We start from the raw sequence: 24371 nt of genomic DNA on the forward strand, positions 1-24371 counted from the left end.
CCAACACATCACTTCAATCACCAACATTAGTGTAAGTCCAGTATGCTACCTATGCGGTGAAACAGGACACTTCAAGAGAGACTGTCCAACTGAGAGGAATGACGGGGGAACAGGAGGAACGTGACAAACAAACCAGCAGGAGCAACAAGGAACCTTATTAGGACTTTTGTAATGTTTCCAACAACAAAAACGTTTAAGTACCATATGTTTGTAATGAATTTAGTATGTTTGCTAAAATTGCCGTATATCAAAAAGTAGTTAAAATACTCTCTCGTTCAATCAAATCAAAGACACTTATATATGATCTTAGGATCATTACCAGTGAGCTGGGATAACTTCGTATATACATCAGGGTTAATCATAATCAAAATACTACAAGCCTAAAGCAAATAATTCCGTCTTAACCCCTATTCCATGTCTAGTAGTGGGATTAGGGTAAAGCCACCCACTCGACGGGTTCATCAATACCAATTTACATACGACGTGCATATACCGATCGACCATAGAATGATCGGTCGTGGATCATGATATAAAGTATCATTACTAGCTATCAGAGCACACTTACTACCAGTGCTAGCTGTTGTGGTATGAATCATTTGTAGTAACAATAATACCGATCGAAACGGAGCACACTAACAAGAATCACATGATACTCTATCTCCCTAACGAATAATTCGTACGAATACAACTTAACGCATGTATTACTAAAAAGATCCGTTGTCGTCATTCGATGTCGATTGGTATAGTCCTCACTTTCCTGATTAAACGACTACGAAAAGACCCTTCACCTAACCTCGAAACCCTAGTCTCTTATAAACGCAAATCCAACATGGACCTCTAGGCCGTCTCTCGCTGCGAAACCCCAACACACTCACCAGAGGAGTATTACACTTTCCGCACCTTTTCAAATTATTCCTAGTAAATCCTTCGAGAATATCACACGTATAACAGGACAAGAGCAAGCACAGAAGCTTGAGACGGATACAGTTAGTCTATCACTACGAAGTGTATACACGAGGATAATATATAATTAAGATTCTATGGACATTGGATGTGTGTTTCCGCCCTATTTCCTGTTCCTTGTCTGGTTGTGGACTTGGGGCGGAGTCACCCATCTAACTGTCTTACCAATCCTAATTACATACGACCTCTATACGCAAGTTAAAGATAGATGGACCAGGTACGAGTCCTACCATGAACTTCGGGACAAGGCTACCCAGGAGTGCGAATGAACGTCCTACCATCCGAATAAGTCTAGTCTCGAAAACCGAACCCATATACTCCCTACCGACCTAATCAAACGAGAAACACTAAAGCAGACCTTATGCAGCGCTCTGAGGGGAAGTATTACTTACGACTTAGTATAAATTCGAGAAAGGCTGAAAGCAACTCGAAGCCGACAAAAGAACTACACAGATAAGCGACATAAACCCTCGGAATTGCGGGTTGGTGACCGAGTTCTACCGAAGGCCTCACCATTCAAAAGAATGATATGTTTCGGTAAACAAGGGAAACTAAACCCAAGGTACAGCAGATCATTCGAAATCCTTGTTAGGATTGGCTCAATAGCATATAAATTCTGACTGCCCCAAGAACCTAATAATGTACATCCAACCATCCTCGCGTCAAATTTAAAGAAATGTATGTCCGACGAGAATATTGTGATACCTCCCGACGAAATCGAAGACGCGTCCCTATTGTGAAGGTTTGTTGGATCATAAAACAAGGACCCAAGTTCACCTGGGAACGCGAAGACCAAATAAAGCAAAAGTACCCACATCTATTCCCCAACCCTTGATATCCCACTCAAATGCAAATTTCGGGACGAAATTCCTTCTAACGGGGGGATAATGTGACAACCGTCAAATTCAAGTCAAAATCAAAGTCAAAGTCAACAAGTCAAACCGGTAAAACTTAACTAGTACTTGTATGTTAGAAAGTTATTCTATGTATAAAAATGTGCATTTTTATGTCAAAAATTCAAGTGTCTCGAAGAATCTATGTGTTAACAATGTAAAAACCCTAAAAAGGGAGTTAAACGCATCAAAACACGACTAAGGACCCTTCCGGGGACTTAAAACTATCATTAGAGAAGCATAACGGGGTTCACGAACCTTGCATTTGCGAGATTATGCGATAATAATGGCTAAGGATAAATCTCTCCCAAATCTCTCCAAGTATGTGAAATTTCTCCCAAATCTCTCTAAGTATGTGAAATATCTCCCAAATCTCTCCAAGCATGTGAAATCTCTCCCAAATCTCTCTAAGTATGTGAAATCTCTCCAAGTATGTTAAATCTCTCCCAAATCTCTCCAAGAATGTGAAATCTCTCCAAGTATGTGAAATCTCTCCCAAATCTCAAAGTATGTGAAATCTCTCCCAAATCTCTCCAAGTATGTGAAATCTCTCCAAGTATGTTAAATCTCCTTTGCCGCTTCACTTGCTGCTATGTACTCTGATTCACAAGTCGAATCAGCTACAGTCTCCTGTTTGGAACTCTGTCAAGTGATTGCCCCTCCATTTAGGGTAAAGACTCAGCCCGACTGAGAGCGGAAGTTATCCCTATCAGTCTGAAAGCTAGCATCACTATACCCTACTACTCTCAAATCATCACCCCCACCAAGGGTAAGGATCCAATCCTTAGTCCTCCATAGGTACTTGAGAATATTATTTACCGCAGCCCAATAAGCCTTGCCAGGGTTCCCCTGATATCTGCTGACCATGCTCAAAGCGAAGGCCACATCAGGACGGGTACGAGTCATAGCATACATGATCGAGCCAACAGCAGAAGCATAAGGTAATTGACTCATCTCAGCTATCTCATCTTCTGTACTCGGGCTCTGAGCCTTGCTCAGTTTGACATTGCTTTGGATCGGTAATTCTCCTTTCTTGGAGTTCTGCATGTTGAACCTTTTCAACACCTTATCCAAGTAGATATTCTGACTAAGTCCAATTAGTCTTTTACTCCTTTCTCTTAATATCCTTATCCCTAGGAGACAGGCAGCTTCTCCAAGGTCCTTCATAGCAAAGCACTTCCCAAGCCAGGACTTAACCTCCTGCAAGGTTGGGATGTCATTTCCTATGAGTAGTATGTCATCTACATACAACACCAAAAAATTAACTATACTCCCACTAGCTCTGACATACACGCAAGACTCATCTTCACTTCTTGAGAAACCAAACTCTTTGACTTTCTCATCGAAACAAAGATTCCATCTTCGAGATGCTTGTTTCAATCCATAAATGGATTTCTCAAGCTTGCACACTCTATTGGGGTACTCTGCACTGACAAAACCCTCTGGTTGATTCATGTAAACATCCTCAGCCAACTTTCTGTTAAGGAAAGTGGTTTTAACATCCATTTTCCAGATTTCATAATCATGAAATGCAGCAATGGCTAGCATAAACCTAATAGACTTAATCTTTGCCACTAGTGAAAAGGTTTCATCATAATCAATACCCTGAGTCTGAGTAAAACCCTTCGCGACCAGTCGCGCTTTATAAGTGTGTACCTTCCCAACCATGTCGGGCTTCTTCTTGAAGATCCATTTGCACCCGACTGTCTTACGGCCTGGTACATTGTCAACCAAGTTCCAAACTTGATTGTCATACATGGACTGTATCTCGCTGTCCATAGCCTCCTTCCATTTAGCAGACTCCGGGCCTGCCATGGCTTCCTTAACACTGTTAGGTTCATCCAGATTTACCAGTGTACTGTCACTGATAAATGTATCACCTTCCGTAGTAATATGAAATCCATAATAAAACTCAGGTGTGTTCCTAACCCTTGTGGAATGCCTCGGAGGTACAGACTCGTCAGCTGGATCAACAAGAGTTTCCTCCCCAGGTTGATTGCTAGTGCCTCCCGCTGTCTCCTTGGTTTATATATTCTCTCTCTCGAAAGACCGCTCTCCTTGCCACAAAGACCACATTCTCACTGGGTCTGTAGAAGAGGTAACCAAAGGATTTTTGTGGGTAGCCGATGAAAATACACCTTTCACTTCGAGGTTCGAGATTGTCATGAGTCTCGCATCTCACGAAAGGCTCGCAACCCCAAATCTTGATGTGGTCCAAATTAGGAACTTTCCCAGTCCACATCTGATTAGGTGTTTTGGCAACCTTCTTTGTAGGGACTAGATTAAGGATGTGGGCGGCAGTCTCTAAGGCATACCCCAAAAAGAGATTGGTAGAGAAGCTCGACTCATCATAGAGCGAACCATGTCCAACAAAGTTCGATTACGCCTCTCAGCTACACCATTCAGCTGTGGTGTCCTGGGAGGTGTCAATTGTGAGATAATCCGACACTCCTTAAGATAGTTGAGGAACTCAGTACTAAGATACTCACCACCTCGATCGGATCGAAGCATCTTAATGTTCCTGCCCAATTGATTTTCTACTTCCTGTTTAAACTCTTTAAACCTTTCAAAAGTTTCCGACTTATGTTTGATTAAGTAGACATAACCATATCTACTAAAATCATCAATAAAAGTCACATAATAGCGATTAGCATCCCTTGTGGCGGTTTTGAATGGTCCACATACATCGGTATGTATAAGGTCCAACAAACCCTCACCCCTTGCACAAGTTCCAATGAAGGGTGATTTTGTCATCTTTCCAAGTAGACAAGATTCACAACTGTCATCCGACTTAAGGTCGAATGACTCCAATACTCCATTCTTTTGGAGCTGGCCTATACGTTTCTTGCTTACGTGTCCAAGACGACAATGCCACAAAGATGCTTTATCCAAGCTAGTAGAAGAATCAATACACAATACATTATTTCCTAAATTATCTACAACCGATACAACTTCATACACACCATCACAAGGTAATGCTTTAAAATAAAGAACATTATTAAAGAAAGCATTAATACTACCAACTTCATTATCAAAAGAAAAGGTAAAACCTTGTTTGTACAAAGCATGAAAGGAAATAATATTCCTCGCCATTTCTGATGAGTACACACATTTATGCAAATCTAACTTTACCCCACTATATAGCAACAAAGTATAAACTCCAATCTTGGTAACAGGCGGAATCTTCCTATTCCCCATGATTATGTTTATCTTCCCGTGCTCCACATCCTCACTTCTTCTTAGGCCCTTCAAATCAGAACATATGTGAATACCAAATCCTGTATCAAGCACCCAAGAGTTAGAATATGGTGAGTTATTAGACAATATAGTGTAAATACCTGCATGGGATGGTTTCACTTTCCCATCCTTGACATCCTCTAAGTACTTTGGGCAGTTTCGCTTCCAGTGCCCCTTATTCTGACAGTAGAAGCATTCAGTATCCTTAGGGATGACAGAAGGAGTGATAGAACCACCTTTGGTTCCAGATGAGGAGCCTTCAAGAGACTTTCCCTTGGTACCCTTCGAAGGGTGCTTCCTCTTCTTCCCTTTGCCTTGTCCGATAGCCAAAACAGGGGTACTAGTAGGAGTAGGAGTAGCAACCGACTTACTTTTAAGACCACTTTCAGCGGTCATCAGAAGTCCTTGATGCTTACTGAGTGTGACTTTCTCCTTGTTCATGTGGTATGTCATACGAAATTGATCATAACACGAGGGAAAGGAGTGCAAAATGATATCAATTGCCAACTCCTTAGGGTAGTTCACATTTAGTTTCATTAGACGGTCCACATACCTTTGCATTTTCTGCATGTGGCCCGTGATTGGTTCACTATCCTTCATACGAGTAGTGATCATGGAAGAGATTATTTCATACCGCTCTTGACGAGCACTCTGATGGTACCTTTCCATCAGATCCTGATGCATGTCAAAAGGGTAATAGTCCTCATAGGACTTTTGGAGTTCAGCTGTCATGGTGGCCATCATGATGCATGCCACCTTGGTGGCATCTCTCTCATGTGCCCGATACTCAGCGACCTCCTCAGGAGTAGCAGTGGACTCATCAAGCTCCTTTAGCTCCTTATTGAGGACATATTCCTTGTCCTCGTAACGAGTGACCATCCTGATGTTCTGGATCCAATCCATGAAATTGGACCCATCAAAGATGACCCTCCCACAAAGGTTCATGAGAGAAAAGGAGCCAGTAGGGTTAGAGCCCGAAGCATTGTTGTTGGAAGACATCTGAAAAGAAGAAAAACAAGTTTAGATTAGATATATCGAATCCTTAATAATACACCCAAATGTAATAGTAAGGCTAGGATCCAACACAATATATTATAACTTAGAAGAGGGATGCCGTAATCTAAGCTATAACATATTTGAAGGTAGGTGAATGACGATTCACCAATTTCCACCATGAAAACTAAATGAATTATTAGGTTTAATTGGTTTTAAAATTCCAAGATTCTTTTGAGATTCATTGAACTTTTCAATGGCATGTTTCAATCTCGATTGTGCCCTTTAAGTTTGTGACTAGGATTCCGAGGATCACAAAACAAGGTGTGAATAACCATGCAAATTCACTTGGTACCCTTAATATTATCACCTAATCAATGTGCCGGTTAACCACGCGCGCTCCACCGATCTATGATAAACATTAAGTCACCCTTCGTGATCCTTACTAGTCCAAGTTAGTGTGCCGGTTAACCACACACGCTCCACCAACGACTTAGTAAGGTACAAAGTGTGAATTTCATGGGTTAGCACCATATTCACATTTTCCTAAAGTAACTAAGATTGGGAATTTATAAAAGGTTTAGTTACTTTATAATATTCATTATACTTTTAAAGAGAATTTAAAGTCATTGTCCTACCCGTTCGGCTAACGACCCTTCACCGATCAAGGAAGCGGTGGGTGAGAATGGACACCCATTAAGCTGCCATTTTATAGGCAACAACCTTATACCCCCCTTATAGACCGGCTTCGTGAATGAGGCCTACTAACGGTAAAACGACTTAATCTTATATATATATATATATATATATATATATATATATATATATATATATATATATATATATATATATATAATAATTAACCATTAATGTTATAAATAGTATAAGGGTTGAATTTTAACCTTTAAAAATCTAAGGGTTTGGAATTAAAGTATATTAAAGTGTGTGTAACTTTACAAATTCCAAAACTTGAGGACAAGTTTTGAAACTATTCAAAACTTTTCATTTCATAACTTATGAATTAAAGGTTCATAAAAATGAAGACTCTTCATTTTCATGTAACTTATGTGTTTTAAATGTGCATAAAAGAAAGTGACCTTTGGAAACCCATAACTTGAGGGAAAATTATGGACTCCATTAAAACACATAAATGATCAAGAATTATCAATAAACAATTTAGCAAATAATTCCTATGATCTAACAATAATTCATAAGAACATGAACATCATATCAAAAATTCCAAGAACATATGAACACATATAATCATGCAATTTTGATATAAGCCATTGTAAATGTATTAGCATAAACATTACACCATCTAAAACAGGTTTTAAAACACCAAAACAGTTTAGGGTAATGTTTCTAGTCCATTTCCAGCAGCAAAAGTCGAAAGACTGCATTCTGAGCCTCCTACTCGTCGAGTGCAGTAACCTACTCAACGAGTAGGATGAATTTGTACATGGACTCGTCGAGTCCCCCATGGACTCGGCGAGTCCCCTATTCAGACAGCAAAAATTCGACATTTTTCAGCTAATTTGCATCATGTATCAAACAAACAAGCCTAGGCTCTGATACCACTGTTGGGTTTTGAGAAAACTAACACTCCTAAGGTGTTCATGCAACCCTAGAAACCTTGGATCTATGTTTGTCTAAAATACATGCAAAATAATTTTCCAAGGTTCATAACTTATCTAGCATGCATGGGGTAGTTTTAAACATAAAAGATACTAGAAGAATTACATACCTTTATTAGTCAGTTGATTCCTTAGGAGTTTGAGAGCCAAGCACTAATAATGTGAATGCCTCAAATGGAAATCACAAATCACCACAAACTTGGAAAACTTATGAGAGAGTATACAACCACTCTAGAAATCGACCACTCTTATTCACACACACATAGTATCTTTTCAAGCACCAAAAGCCTCTTTATATACTGTAGATGATTAGGGTTATGAACCATGCAAACCCTAATAACCCATGTCTTATCCTATTCCAAGGATCCATGGGTTAAAAGCTCCATGGATCATCCATGGACTTCCATTTAAGCTTAGCCCATTTCCTAATGAGTGTTAGCCCACACCATATAAATATAATAGACCATTATTTAATTAGTCGCCTTTTGATCACTAAATTAATTCATAATTAATTTAAGATCAATACTAATTAAATAATACAATTTCATATTAATATATTATAACTTATAATATATTAATAGGCCGCAAATATACTCTTCTCATAATATTATCCATATAAATAGTTCGGGTGAAGTGCAACCCAAATGGACCATGCCGGGTCGGGTCAAGTATATAGCAAATAAGTTATGGACTTAGACACCTTATCCAACAAGTTATTCCAATGGAGATCAACTCCATGGAAACTAAGTCTCATATTCAAAGTACATTGCTTTGAACATGCTTCTTGCATTAAGTTTTTCTAATCTTACACAGATTGCTTCCATCTATGGAGACAATTCCATATTCCCATTTTGACTATCACTCCTGAACAAGAGTTTCCTCTTTTCAGAATATGTCAATATGTTCCTTCCAAAAATTAACACTATACTTCCAACTGTCCGTGAGCAACCAATCTTTGGTAAACCTTAGATTGTCCTCGACAATTGCTTAATCATTTTAGTCATATCCAATTCTAGATCTTTTCCCTTCATAATGCCTCTGGGCATTTGGAAAATTTAGAAAGGACAAGTATTATAGCACATGCAATCGATCCTATACCCAAAGCGAATGGGCCACGATTTATGATGTCTCACATAAAGACATGATTCTAGACCAGTCTTTTGCTACAATATTTTTATTTGCCATGTTTTCAAAATATGACTATGAAGAGGGATGCCGTAATCATAATCGAAATTTGAGAACGCAATATATAGAATTTCCTTAAGTTGAACCAATCCAATCATGAAATTCATATATATATTCTTGACTAAAGATGATTAAGGTCTTAATCTAAGCTTTTAGAATTGAAATGAAGTATAATTTCCTCTCCCTTAATTATAGCAAAACAACTTTTCCCAATTCAAACCTTTTGTTTCTATAATTAACATTGCTAACTTGCAATACTCATTATAGTTATCATGCTCCCACTAACATGATGATTATTAGCATTACACTTATTCTCCCACTAGCTTTGACATGTACTCAAAAAACAGCTGGACTTCTAGAAAAACAATACTTTATTGACTTTCTTACCAAAGTTCAGATTTCTGATACCAGATTGCTTTGATACACCTTATCTTAGATAGCTCACATGTGTGTCTAAACAATTTAAGAACTATGAAAAGGGATGCCGTAATCATAGTCTCAATTGTTTAGATCTTTTCATTTCTCATAAGACCATGTTAGTGTGCCATTTAACCACGCACGCTCCACTAACGACTTTGAGAATGCAAAGATCACAATTGCTATCTTACTGAAAATCTACTTGGTGGAAGTGTTTCCTCACCATCATTTTCATGAATCGGAGAGAAACCTTATGACCCTTAGAGTTTTATGGTCTATGCGTTCTCATCCACGTGAATTTGTCAAAACCATAATCACAAGATAAGGTTAATGACAAATTCAAACTCATATGGACTGAACTTATGCAATCTTAACTTCTTGCCACCTGGCACTACAGGGCCTGCCATTGCTTCCAAGTTGTTATGCAACCAATTGAGAACTTTAAGAACTACTATGCAAAGCCAACTTTAACTGGAATGGGCACAAAATATGTCAACACGATAGGTTATAAACCTCAAGTCGTGTGCTAGTGAAGAACCTCAGGTTTTATTCTGGATTAGTTCTTGAGACTTTCAAGACCTTTAAGACTACCACTGTCCTCTTGACATATAAGACTCTCTTGTCAAATATTCAAGGGATAGTGCGGATTCTTTATCAAGACAAACACTTCACAGAATTGGCCTTAGTTGGTCTCTGTTTAATCCAAAACATGACAACTTACCAATTTCAAATGTACAAGAGTAGAAAACCTTTTACTCTTACATTTGACTAGTGTTAATAAACTTTCTTTAAGATGTGTCACTCAGGTTAAAACCTTGGAGTATGAATCTAAGAATTGTTTTGGAACAAAGTATGACTCATCTTCTTGATTTAACCATTTCAACAATTCATGACTCCTCTTCTTAGTCATAAGAATGCACTAAGATGACCTTAGAGGAGTAATTGTGATATGATTTCTAAATCATTAAGATGATCACAAACATGATACTAAAGTACTCTCCCATCTTTTCAGATTTGAGAAACTTTTATCTTTCTGCCTAATTTGATTCTTCCCATTCGTTCTGCCATACATTGAGACTTTTCCAATGTTTCAGAATTATACTTAAACTTGTAAGTATAACCATATTTACTAAACTTCAGTAAATCATGACGAATAGTCTTAACGAGCTTTGTGGTGGACATGACCAGTGCACAAGAATGTGTACTCGATCCCTTTAGTCCTTCACTTGACTCACACATCCATGTGAACAAGTAATTAGTCTTAATTTTCCAATGCTTGAAAGTTCTCATTCATCATACTATTCAACTTGCATGATTCCAAGTTTCAGTCCAATTGAAACTTGGGCGATGAGAAACTTTCCTTATTTGGTAAATTTAGACACTACCACAAATGAAAGAATCAAATCCATTTTCCAATATTGTTGTCAGTGGAATCATATAAGCAACAATTTTTCACAAATGCCATTGTAAGGATACTTCAAATAAATAAAATTAAACATTTTTCTTTTGTTTAAAAACTTTGCGGAAAAACTTATCCTTACAATCCATATGAAAACTTGTTGTTATCTATTCCTAAGCAATATATCATAATTTCTTAAGCAACTGCTCAAAATTCTGATGCGATCGAAATCCACCTTCGCGATCAGAATCAGCATATACTTCCTTTTAAGTTTACTCTCTTTTCTTTGATTCTTAAAACATCACCATGTGACACAGTCACTTTATGTAATAAGAATCTCCAAATAGGAGCTTAATAAAGTTAGACAATGGGCTTTACCTGAAGTAGAGTCAAACTTATTGACTTTAACATCCTTAGGTAAATTTGGCAGCTTCGCAATCAACGCCCCTTCCTTTGGCAAAATAAACATATGGACCCTTTGGTAATGGCACTATCTCAAACTTAGCCTTTCTCTTTACCATTTGGTGAACCGGGTTGACTATGGCCAATCCCTTTCCATTGGGAAGAGAATGTTTTTTCTGGATTTCCAGTGTCACCATTGTCACTGTCCAAAAAGTTTTGGGAAGTTGATCTTCTAATCAAATTTGCTTTACTATTGTTCCGAATCATTGTTGATTCAGTAGCACCAAGCAAATAGATAAGATCTTTAGGGTGATGTCATAGTCTGTTTCATAGGAGTCCCAAAGGAACTCACTATGAACATCCAACTTCCTCCAGACTTTGACACCCAACTCTCCCGGCTTGTTAATATGTGACTTCATCTCCAAGATGTGATCACACCTAAACCTTTCCTGCCAATAGGGCTTGAGTGACCTTAAACTTTTCAGGAACTTGTGGGTTAGGGAGTATAATTGGAGAAGGTGAAGGAAGAGAAACATGATTTCCACGGGACATCATCTTCATTAGGAAAAACTTGTTTCAAGAGATTTGGGATGATCATAGATGTCTGAACTAGACATCCTTTGGGAGATATTCAAGACAATTGATTTAAAGTCCTTAATATAACACCCAATATGAAATAATAAGGCTAGGACCCAACACAATACTTTTATAACTTGGAAGAGGGATGCCGTAATCCAAGCTATAAAATATTTGAAGGTAGGCGAATAACGATTCACCAATTTCCACCATGAAAACGAAATAATTTAATTTGGTTTTACTTGGATTTGAAACTCCTAGATCTTTTGAGATTCATTGAACTGTTCAATGGCATGTTTCAATCTCGATTGTGCCCTCTCAAGTTTTGTGACTGGGATACCGAGGATCACAAAACAAGGTGTGAATAACCATGCAAATATACTTGGTACCCTTAATATTTACCCCTTAATCGATGTGCCGGTTAACCACACACGCTCCATCGATACTATGATAAACATTAAGTTACCCTTTGCCTACCTTGTTAAATCAAGCTAGTGTGCCGGTTAACCACACACGCTCCACTAACCGACTTAAGCAAAGTGCAAAGTGTAATTTCATGGATTAGCACCTTATTCACATTTTCCTAAGTAACTAAGATTGGGAATTTATACGTGTGTTTAGTTACTTAGTATTTATCATTAATACTTTTAATGAAGGGAGAATTATAGTCCTTGTCCTACCCGTTCGGCTAACGACCCTCCACCAGTCAAGGAAGTGGTGGGTGAGAGTGGACACCCATTAAACTGCCATTTTATAGGCAGTAACCTTATACCCCTCTTATAGACCGGCTTCGTGAATGAGGCCTACTAATGGTAAAATGACTTTACTCTTATACATATATATATATATATATATATATATATATATATATATATATATATATATATAATATTATTAACTTATAATATTATAAAGTATAAGGGTTGAATTTTAACTTTTAAAATTCTAAGGGCTTAACTTGGAATTAAAGTATTCATAAGGGAAAACTTTTCAAATTCCAAAACTTGAGGGCAAGTTTTGAAACTATTCAAAACTACTCAATTCCATAACTTATGTGTTTAAAGTAGTTTTAATTAAAAAACTCTTCAAGTTCCATAACTTGAGGACAAGTTATGGAAGACTTTAAACTATTAAAAGAATAAGACTTTTCTTTATTCATAACTTATGAAATATTTATGAGTTTTATGAAACTTTAATGTGCCTTTTCATGTAACTTGAGGACAAGTTACAAAAACACGTTTTAGAATCAACTCTTAGATTAAAATGGATTGAAAACACATAATCAACTAACTTTTCTATTAATCTAAGCAACTCATACGAACAAAGATAATTCACATCAAACTTTTTCATGTAATTAGCCTAAACATTAAAATAATACAAAACATGAATCTATTGATAAATATATTTGAAATTGGATTAGAATGAACATTACCACATCAAAAACAGTTTCATAGGTTCAAAAACAGCTTAGGGTAATGATTCTAGTCCAATTTCAGCCTTAAAAGTCAAAAATATGCTGTCAGGGGGTCCTACTCGTCGAGTGTATGAACCTACTCGACGAGTAGGATGAGTTTCCTCATGGTCTCGGCGAGTTCATCAGTGGACTCGGCGAGTCCAGTGCCCAGACAACCCGAAAATCGATTTTTTCAGCATTTTTCAGCACTTTGCATCAAGTATAAGTGAAAACAAGCATAGGCTCTGATACCACTGTTGGGTTTTGAGCATTCTAACACTCCTAAGTGTACATGCAACCCTAAATACCTTGGATCTAAGTTTTCTTTATTATACATGCAAATATGAATATCCAAGGTATTATCCTAACTAGCATACCAAAACATTCAAACTAGGGTAATAAAATAGATAGAATACATACCTTGTTGATTTTGCTTGACTCCATGAAGCTTGAGAGCCTAGTGCCCCAAGTGTGACACCTCAAATGGTTCACACAACATCATGAACACTTGGAATAACCATGAGAAGAAGACACTCCAAGCTCAAATTGACTTGCCCTCACATATGTATCACTTGTGTCAAATTCTTGAGCTAAAGGGGTCCTTGTATAATGTGCACATTAGGGTTACTCCATGTAACCCATGACTTTACCCATTCCTTATGCTCCATGGTTTTTAACCTCCATGGAGTATCCATGGGTCACCACATGGGTTAAACCCAACATAAGTAATCTTGGATCATAAGCCCACATATATAAGAATGAAGGATTTACACAATCAATCCCCATATATTTAATTAGTCTCTTTTGATCACTAAATTAAGTCCAAATTAATTCTTGATCAATACTAATTAAATAACATGATTTCATATTAATATATTAGAACTTATAATATATTAATATGTCATAAATGTCTTCTTCTCAAAAACGGTCTATCCAAATGTCCCTATGCCATGCAACCCAAATGGACCATGCCGAGTCGGGTCAAGTCTTACCAATTATAGTTATGGACTTAGACACTAATCCAACATAAACAATTGAGACTATGATTACGACATCCCTTTTCATAGTTCTAAAAATTGTTTAGACACACATGTGAGCTATCTAAGGAAAGGGGTATGATATTGATAAAGTTTTATCAAAGCATCTCGTATCAGAAATCTGAACTTTGGTAAGAAAGTCAATAAAGTATTGATTTCTAGAAGTCCAGCTGATTTCTGGATACATGTCAAAGGTAGTGGGAGCATAAGTGTTATGCTAATAATTATCATGTTAGTGGGAGCATGATTATTATGTTAGGTGTTGCATGTTAGCAATGTTAATTATAGAGAACAAAGTTTCAATTTGCAAAGCTGCAGGGGTTTGAAAAGTTGTTTTGCTATAATTAAGGGAGAGGAAATTATACTTCATTTCAAATCTAAAAGCTTAGATTGTGAGATTTTAATCAAATTTGGTCATGATTACATCATTTTCAAATCTAAAATCTTATATTGTGAGATTTTAATCAAATTTGGTCATGATTACATCATTTGCATTCTAAAATTCGATTATGATTACAACACCCCTTTTCATAATTTGAATTATGAGAACATGGAAAATAGAAATAGAAATATTATAGCAAAAGACTGGTCTAGTATCATGTCTTTATGTGAGACATCATGAATCATGTCCCAGATGCTTCAGATATAGGATCGATTACATGTGCTATAATATTTATCTGTTCTAAATTTTCCAAATGCCTAGGGCATTAAGAGGGAAAAAAAGGACTAGAACTGGATATGACTAAAATGTTTAAGCAATTGTCGAGGACAATCTGAGGTTTACCAAAGATTGGTTGCTCATGGGCAATTGGAAGTATAGTGTAAATTTTGGAAGGACCATATTAAAATATTCTGAAAGGAGGAAACTCTTGTTCAGAAGTGATAGTCAAGATAGAATATGGAAATGGTTCCATAGGTGGAAGTTATTCTTTAAATCTGTGTAAGATTAGAAAACTTAATGCAAGAAGGATGTTCAAAGGAATGTACTTTGAATATGAGACTTCGTTTCCTTGGAATTGCTCTCCATTGGAATACTTTGTAAATTTCTGGTGCCAAGTCTTTGTGACTTTTGTGCATAGTCATTACAAGAGAATCAATGCATATAAGTTTAGAATCTAACAGATTTCAGTAAATGGCAAAGAATCGTGTTTCTTACATTTGCGGTAAGGATTTGGGATTATGAAATGAGCATCATTGGAATCATGTTCAATTGATCTATTTCACAAAGTAAGGATCATAGACAAACATAGTGTGCATACTTGGAGTATGGCATAACTATTGTTTAGAACACATAGTGTGCATGCTTGGAGCATGGGACAACTATTTTTTTAATTCAAGTATTAAGTTGATTATTTGAAACATTATGCAATGAATAATGTGTAATCAATATGGTGATAAATAAAAGGTGTTTTATTTATATTCATAAGTTCTGAGACCATATTGGATTCGATTCTTCTTGTGTTTCACTTTGCATGTTTTGACTTCCCGAATAACTAGGTTATTCAAACTCTCCATAGTCAATCATACTTTGGAAGTAGGTATGAATCAAGACTGCCATGAATTGGGCTTGTAGATGTCTAAAGTGTTTAGACATAGCAAAAGTTTCTGCAACATTCATGAGTGCTCCTGGAATGAGATTCGAGTATTGGATTAAATCCACGCTCATTTAAATCACTTCATGGATTTTATCACGAGTGATCATGAGACGATAATATCTTATATTCTTCAAATGGAGACGTGTGAGTTGTAGTTGCGCGTCGGTTGCACATTGACATATGTAAACGCAACCAGTAACTTGGATGTTATAAAACATATTGTTGTGTGTAATTTGATGAGTAATTACAAGTGAACATTTGGGTCGAAGTTTATCTATTCCTTTTACCCTTGGAGGGATAAAACCGATATCTGTGGGACCCTTGATGATTTAGTGATGACACCCCTAAGTGCTTGGCCAAGCCTGGACTGATTTGATTTGTTCAATTAGTCAGTCGTCACAAAATTGGAAATCGGGAAACAACAAATGGACAGAGAGAATGATTATAATCCATGTCCCAGTCCTTATTGTATCTAGAATGGAGGAATATATGATCCCGAATCTATAGGACACGTCATTTGACTAGGTCAGAGTTCGACAACGGCTTTAAGAGGTACGATTGCTAGTCGGGATCTTGGAGTCATATGCAATAATTGGGAGACTGTTGGATTAGATGTGTAAGCCCATAACTATTATTGGTATGTACTCGACCCGAGAGTAGCATGGTCCATTTGGGTTGCATTTCACCGAAACAATTTGTATGGATAATCTTTTGAGAATAGTATATTTATGATTTATTAATATATTATAAGTTATAATATATTAATATGAAATCATATTATTTAATTAGTATTGATCAAGAATTAATTTGGAATTAATTTGGTAATCAAAAGAGACTAATTAAATATGGACACTTATATATATAGAATGGGCCAATGTTTATTTAGGTTGGGCTAAGCTTGCATGGATAGTGCATGGAGATTTTAACCCATGGATCCTATGGAAATGAAATGTCATGGGTATTAGGGTTTACATGGATGTAACCCTAATCCACCATACTATATAAAGAGGTCCTTAGCACTTGAAATTGCACTAGAGTGTAAAGAAAGAGGGCATAGCCGATTTTGAACAAGTGTATACTATTCTCTCAAGCTTTCCAAGTTATTTTAGTGATTTGTGATTCCATTTGAGGCTTCCACACTATTGGGGCTAAGCTCTTAAAGGTTCAAGACTTCAAGCTCCATCAAAAGGTATGTTATCTAACTAGACTCCTGTAGTATAGTTGCTCCATAACATGCTAGTTAGGATGATGCTTTGGAATTTTGTATTTTTGCATGTATAATAGTGAAAACATAGATCCAAGGCACATAGGGTTGCATGCACACCATAGGAGTGTTAGAATGCTCAAAACCCATCAAAAACATCATTCATTTCGCAATTCATTTGAGGTAAAAAGATCTTATCTTGACAACTCCTTATATGGATCTTCTTTTGGAGTTTTTTATGGCCATTTTAGTCCATTTTGGTTGGTCCTTGTGAGCTAGGGTAGTTTCAGAAGCCTAACCTGGTAGATCTGGGCATTTTGCGGTCCCTTTTTGTCCATAAAAATGCAAGCTTGGAGGTGTTTAGGGACTCATGCATGTATTAAGACCCTTGGTTAAGTTATTTTGAGCTTTAGAGCCCCATTAAGCCATGTATGCATTAAAGAAGTCAAATCTAGAGTATGAAGCAATGGATGAACGAATTAAGTGCTTAATAGAGTTGTTAAGGAACCTGGGGAGTATGTTGGGCGTACCCAACTGGTATGTTGCGCGTACTGACCGCAGAGTGGGTACGCTAAGCGTACCAGCTGAGTACACCCCACGTACTCAGCAGATTGGGCTTAAGTCTTTTTGGGCTCTCGGTTTTGGCCCATTTTCGATTTGTGTTGTCTTGAGCCTTGTTGGATCAGCAAAATTCTATTGTTGGCCTGTTCAGATTTTATTAGCCTTTGTTGGGTGAAGGCCCATGAAAGGGATTGGGCCTAATTTGGAAAATTGGGCCATATTTGGGCTTTGGGTGATTATTTTAGAATTTGGGCTTTTTGGATAATTGGATTAGGCCTTGGCCTTGGAACAAGTTCGGGAAACGGTAAAAAGGTCTTTTACCCTAATTTGGACTCTGAGTGTGAGTCGGGGTCCAATTATTAATTGGATGTTATTTTATGATTGATAGCGCGAGGATTTTAGCAGATCTCCTGCTAGAGATTTATTCGTGGATTTCAGCAGTCTGAGGTGAGTCTCCTCACTGTATCTATGGGTCGAAGGCACCAATGTCGGTCCATTGGCTTATGTATTGTTGGAAGACCAAGGGGTGGCCCTTGGCATTGTATGAAAGACCCGGGGGTGGCTCCTGGAAAATCCGTTTGCAAGACCAGGGTTCAGACCCTGACAGTTAAGTAGATTGGTAGTTATAGATTTTATGCTTGTTGTGTTTGTGATGCTTGCATGGAAGACCAGGAGGTGGCTCTTGGTACCTCTCTGTAAGACCTAGGGTTTTGGTTCCGACTTGGAAAGGAAAGACCATGATATGGCTCATGGCATAATGGCAAGAAGGTGGTTGAAACATAACATTCTCTATTGTATGTATGGTATACAGTATTTTGGGGAACTCACTAAGTTTAGTTCTTACAATTTATTGTTTATGGTTTCCGGTACTTCCAGTTCAAAAGGGAAGGACCCAGCTTGATCGCAGTGCATACTCCCATGTTTTTCCGCAACTTTGTGATTTTGGGATTGTACTCTGATAACTGTTTTATTATGAAATACTTTTAAATGTTTGAGTAAAAGATAAATGGTTGTTTTGATTGTATTGAAAAATAAAATTTTTAACTTGAAATTTTAGGATGTTACAATATTGGATTTGATCGTTTTATCCATTGGATATATTTGATTGGGTATCGATCATCCAACCAATCTAATCCATTTTCTATCTAATAACAACTTAATATAATTATGATAATTAAAACTAAAACCACATAAAATTACGCTAGATAAGACTAACAAACAACACTTGAAGTCTTCAACGTCTACGCCCAAGGTTCTAATATGAAAAATCATTAAGAAAATAGGTTATACTTGTAACTTTTTCCAATACTAACTGGATAATAATGTTGGATGGTAATTTAATTATTATTGGATATCCAATTGGATGAACATTGAGTCGGTTCAGTTTAGTTATCCATTGAATTTCAGGGTGATCCAATAACTGATCCAATCCAATTGTAATTGGATATCCAATTAAATCAGTCAGTTTGTACTTGGATATGTCGGTTCACATTAGACCGTTTTAGTTCAATATACCCCTATTTTAGATCATTACATACTTCTCATTGAAGTTGACCAAATACTATTTTTTCAAACCACCGAACATTGTTCTGTTTATTGGACAACTTGTAGCAAAAATGTGATAACTTCATCTACAAAACTCCAAAAGGTTTTCCTTTTTTCATTGGAAAGTAAACATACAAATATTTCCAAGGATATAAGATACATAATTATTAGTCTTTGGGATCATTCCATACTTCTTTTTGAAGTTGATCCAAAAACACACTCTATTAGTCGATAAAAATGATCTTTTTAAAATTGACGATTCTTAACAAAACCTTAGCTATTTATAGGACCTAAACACTAAACGAATTCATGAATAATTTAGAAATATTAAATACTTTAGTAGATGCCACGAATATCTCATTAGACTTGTGAAACCCGAAAGAAATCATAACTTCCTACATAGAACTTAAAAAGTCTTGTCATTTGTCATTGAGCACTATACATCTAGAGATTTCAAAGAATATACGATACATATTTTTTGACTTATGGATAATTCTAGACTTTAAGTTGAAGTTGGTCCAAAAACACATAGAATTTGAACTTTCTCAAAATTGATGATTCTAAACAAAACATCAAGTATTTATATGACTTGAAACATTAAAAGACTTCACTAATGACTAAGAAACATCAAATATTTTAGTATATACATTGGAGATCTCAAGAGACTTGAGAAACCCAAGAACTTGGTCAAATTGGACAGTTTGCTATCCACTTGACAACCTGTGGCAAAAACATCATAATTTTATCTTATAATCTCCAAAACACTTGTAATTTTTTAATTGTAAATTACACATCAATAGATTTCCAAGAATATAAGATACACGTTCTTTGGGCTTCTAATTTATTCCATACTTCTCAGTGATGTTTGTCCAAAAACACATAGTTTTTGGGATTCAATTACTTATAGGACCTAAAAAATAAAAAGACTTCATGAATAACTTAGAAACATGAAATACTTCGATAAATTCATAGGCGATCTCAAGAGACTTGGGAAACCCAAAAACATATTTAAGTTTATTTCTTTTCTATCCATTGGGCAACTGATCACAAAAACATCATAAATTCCTTTATAAAATTCCAAAAACGATGCCGCTTTTTTCAACTAAAACTCCACATCTTAAGATTTCCAAACATATAAATACACCTTTTTCAGACTTCTGGATCATTTCATACTTCTAGTGGAAGTCATCCCAAACCAAAGTTTTTATGATTTCTTCTTAGCACCTTCGTATAAGGAACACCTCCAGATATATGATCTCCGTATCGCCTTATTTTTCAAACTTTTTTCAACCTTTTTCTTCTTCCTTTCTCTTCAAACAAAAAAAAAAAGAAATGATATGCTCAAAATTATGTGGGTCATAACAAAAATAAATATTTTGTTCTGATTGATAAAAAATGCATATTAAACTCACATACACAAACTAAGATAAATATAAGAAATACCGAAATGATGAACAAAAGGGTGCCAATGACTCATTTATACATATATAGAATATAAATGTTTAGGTGTCGAATCTTGACAGGTACTCTCTATTTTCCCATGATATATGTGTTTTTGCATGAACCTTCTCATATATATATATATATATATATATATATATATATATATATATATATATATATATATATATATATATATATATATATATATATATATATATATATAAAAGGTTGAAAATAGTTTCCAAGCTCATAACTATTTGTAATATTTTTAATAGTAATAAGGTCATTTTGGGTTACCCTTAAGACTTAATTGAGCAATTAAAAAAACAAAAAGGGATTTTCAAGAAATTAGTTTATTAATTTTTCATGTTATGATAAATTAATTAGAAGCTATTTTGGAATTGATTTGAAATTAATTAAATAAAATGAGTTGATGTTAATTAATTAAAATTGTTTAACTAATAGAAACAACCCAGGGGAGAATTTAGGAAAAAGGTAGTTAGTTTGACATTAAGCAATTGGAAGCCTGTAAATGGGGAGTTAGGGATCAAAACCTAGAAAATTCTCCTCCTTCCCTTTCTCCCTGTTATTGACGTAAACATAATCCTTCTAGGGTTTGTAGTTGGCGTCTTCTACTCCCGTCTCCTAGGGTTTGTCGATTTTCTCATTGGGAATTCTTATGTGCAATTCCATTAGAGGGATTCTCCTTTGGATCCTCGACATTCAAGCAAGGTAGTAAGAACAATATCACAAGCTATAAGATCTTTGAACAACAAAGAGATATGTGTTTCTTATTTATCTAGTAGTCACAATAATAATATGAAGTTAGGATCCTTATAGGTTTAGTTGAACATTTGACTATAAAATTGTTATCTACTCTCATTGGTATAAGTTATTAGATACTATGTTCAAAATCCTTTAGTGGTATTAGGGTTTTTCAAAATTAGGGTTTAGGGTGCGAAATTTTGATTTTCCTTTTCATATCGTCGTTTCTGTTTTTCTTGTACCTTAAGTTAGGTTTTAATGACCATAACCCTAAAACCTAAATCGAAAAGGAAATGTGATGTGTCACCGGGCACGATGCACTTCCTTAGAGGTGCGGCACACTTCCTATGATATGGCTTATTTGAAATCTTAACTTGCTTAACAAGTTTCCTAACTTGTTTTGCAACAAACCAAACGTGAAGATTTTTCAAATACTAGATATACCTCTTAATTCGAAATATTGTTTATAATAGTGACTATAAATTTGAATATTAGTTTACATTAATTATTAACATTATGTCGTTGCATGTTTAATTTGAACTAGTAAACATATACTTTTAAATGGTTTAAACTTTACCTATATATATATATATATATATATATATATATATATATATATATATATATATATATATATATATATATATATATATATATATATTATAAAGCATATTTATCATATCTTGAATTTTAATGGTATAAGTTATAAAGATTTTTGTACAAATCAAATATGCATAAATAAATCAGTAATACTTGCCGAAAATATGAATACTTAAATAAAGAAGATTATTAATAAATTCAATTTGTAGCAAATAACAATTTCAAAATATTGAAGACATGTATATGAATTAATTTATATATAGCCAATATAAATGTAAGCTCTAAAAATAAATATTTTATTTAAAAGTGATAATTTTTTATTACTTAATAACTAACAATCAAATGTAATAATTATTTTTCTGTAAGAAACTATTCACCAAAAGAGCTATTCGTCGTCGGTGCTTTGCGCGGGCACACATCTAGTATATATATATATATATATATATATATATATATATATATATATATATATATATATATATATATATTAGAATAATGTCTATATGTATAAGATATGTACATCATTGTGTACTCGCATGTTTAAATACATTGTCAGTCTTACTGCGATTAGGATCGTCCACTCTAATGCCAATAAGATAGGTTTAAGAATATGTATTTGATTCCTAAGGATATCGTTTTTTAAAAGCTAAATGCTTACCACCCTCACCTCTTTTTTGTATTTTGAGTGGAGTCACTGAAAGGGTTTGATAGGATAATGTTTCAAGTTAAAAGTATGAGATTAAAATATTAAAACAAAATATCATTTTAAATATAAGTAAAAAACATGAATCGTATGCATGGTTGACGTCACACCCTCGGTCGACGGCGGAAATGTCGGGCTGTGCGACTTTGTCATGTGATAATTATTGAACATGCATTCAATAGTACAATAATATAACATAAATGATGAATGTATTATTACTGAAAAAGAGGTTACAATGATATTAAAAATTACAATAATCTGATGCCTTAAACAATAGTGTAACACCCCATTTTTCAATCTACAGTGGGATTCAATATAAACATTGTTTATGAAATTCAACATAGAAATATATTACTTTTTAACCAAACTAATCATCATAAACATGTAATAGGCATCAATATGATTTCCATAAATATACAGAACGCTTAAATCTGACTTTGTATGAGGAAGTTATGATTTTTCGAAGTTTCAGCGTAGTAGTGTGCGGTACAGAAATAGAAATTAAAATAGTTTGAGTTTTAGCCAAAACATTGTAATTGAGATTCAAAGATATCCTGAATACAATTACGTCGATATAAAGACAGTCGAGAACCAAAATTCGTTTGAAGGAGTTATGATTTTTACACGGGTTTTAACAGTCTAATCCTTTTAAAAGTATAAAATTAAAAATAAACTGAGAACTAGCTGACATAGTCTAAATGAAAATTGTAGTACTCGTAAATAGCTACACGTTAATATAAAGAACGTCGAAAACTGAGCTCTTATGAGAAATATACAATTTTTAGAAAAAAAATTAAATCGGAACGCTCGATGTCCATAGGGCGCTGCACGCAAGGCTTCTAAAAGGTTGGACGCGGCCCACCCAGATTCCAAAATGCGGCAGAAAGTATGAGGAGCAACGTTGCCTTAAGGGCGCGTCGCACCTTGAATGCCCCTATAAATAACCTGATAATTCTCCTCATTTCTCACACCCTTTCCTCCCCAATCTATCTCTAACTTTGAGTCCGACTCTTTTTGAGCTTCTAAGCATTTCAAAAGGGTTCTGAGATGTCTAAGAACCTGAAAAAGAGATGATTTCGGTTGGAGTTCTGTCTGCAAACTTTCCAGACTTTCTGTCAGGAAACTCTGTAAGTTGAGCTACACTTTTTACGCTTAAGGTGTAACTTATGTTTAAATTTATTATCGTTATTATTAACCAATAAACAAGATTTATCAGTAATCCCATGTCATAGTACTCATTTGTTGACTTACGGGAGAGATGTCTAGAATGGGTACGTTGGCTTGGTTGTTGGATTTCAGAAAAGCTATATGCCGAAATGATCATGCCTCCCAATTGTCATGCATGGCGGATCCTTATTTTATAGCCATGAAAGTATATTAGAAATTAGTGAAGAATGTAACTTCTACCAGATTGCCATAGATATTAGTAATTTATAATGTTATAGGTTAATATTTAATAATAGACATGTTACCCGCTAGCTGAATCATCAGAAGGATAGATGTTAGTTGTCTGAGTAATTTCCCATGTGAGTTATCTTATTATACTATGTACAACAATATATATCCATGTATGGTTAGGATATAAGGGCTACTAGAGTAGAGTCGATAGTATAGTCTCTACATGCTTAATGTCATTGTTCTTTATTTTGTGCGGAAGACACGGAAAAAGATGATGAATTAGAGACGAAAGAAGAATTTGTGCTAGACTTGAAGCCACAATGAGGGGTTTCTTGAAGCAAGTATAATCCTTTGCTTCGCTTAGCAAT

This window comes from Lactuca virosa, chromosome 9 (assembly GCF_052849685.1).
Source record: "Lactuca virosa cultivar CGN04683 chromosome 9, Lactuca_virosa_CGN04683_v6, whole genome shotgun sequence".
Lineage (NCBI taxonomy): Eukaryota > Viridiplantae > Streptophyta > Magnoliopsida > Asterales > Asteraceae > Lactuca > Lactuca virosa.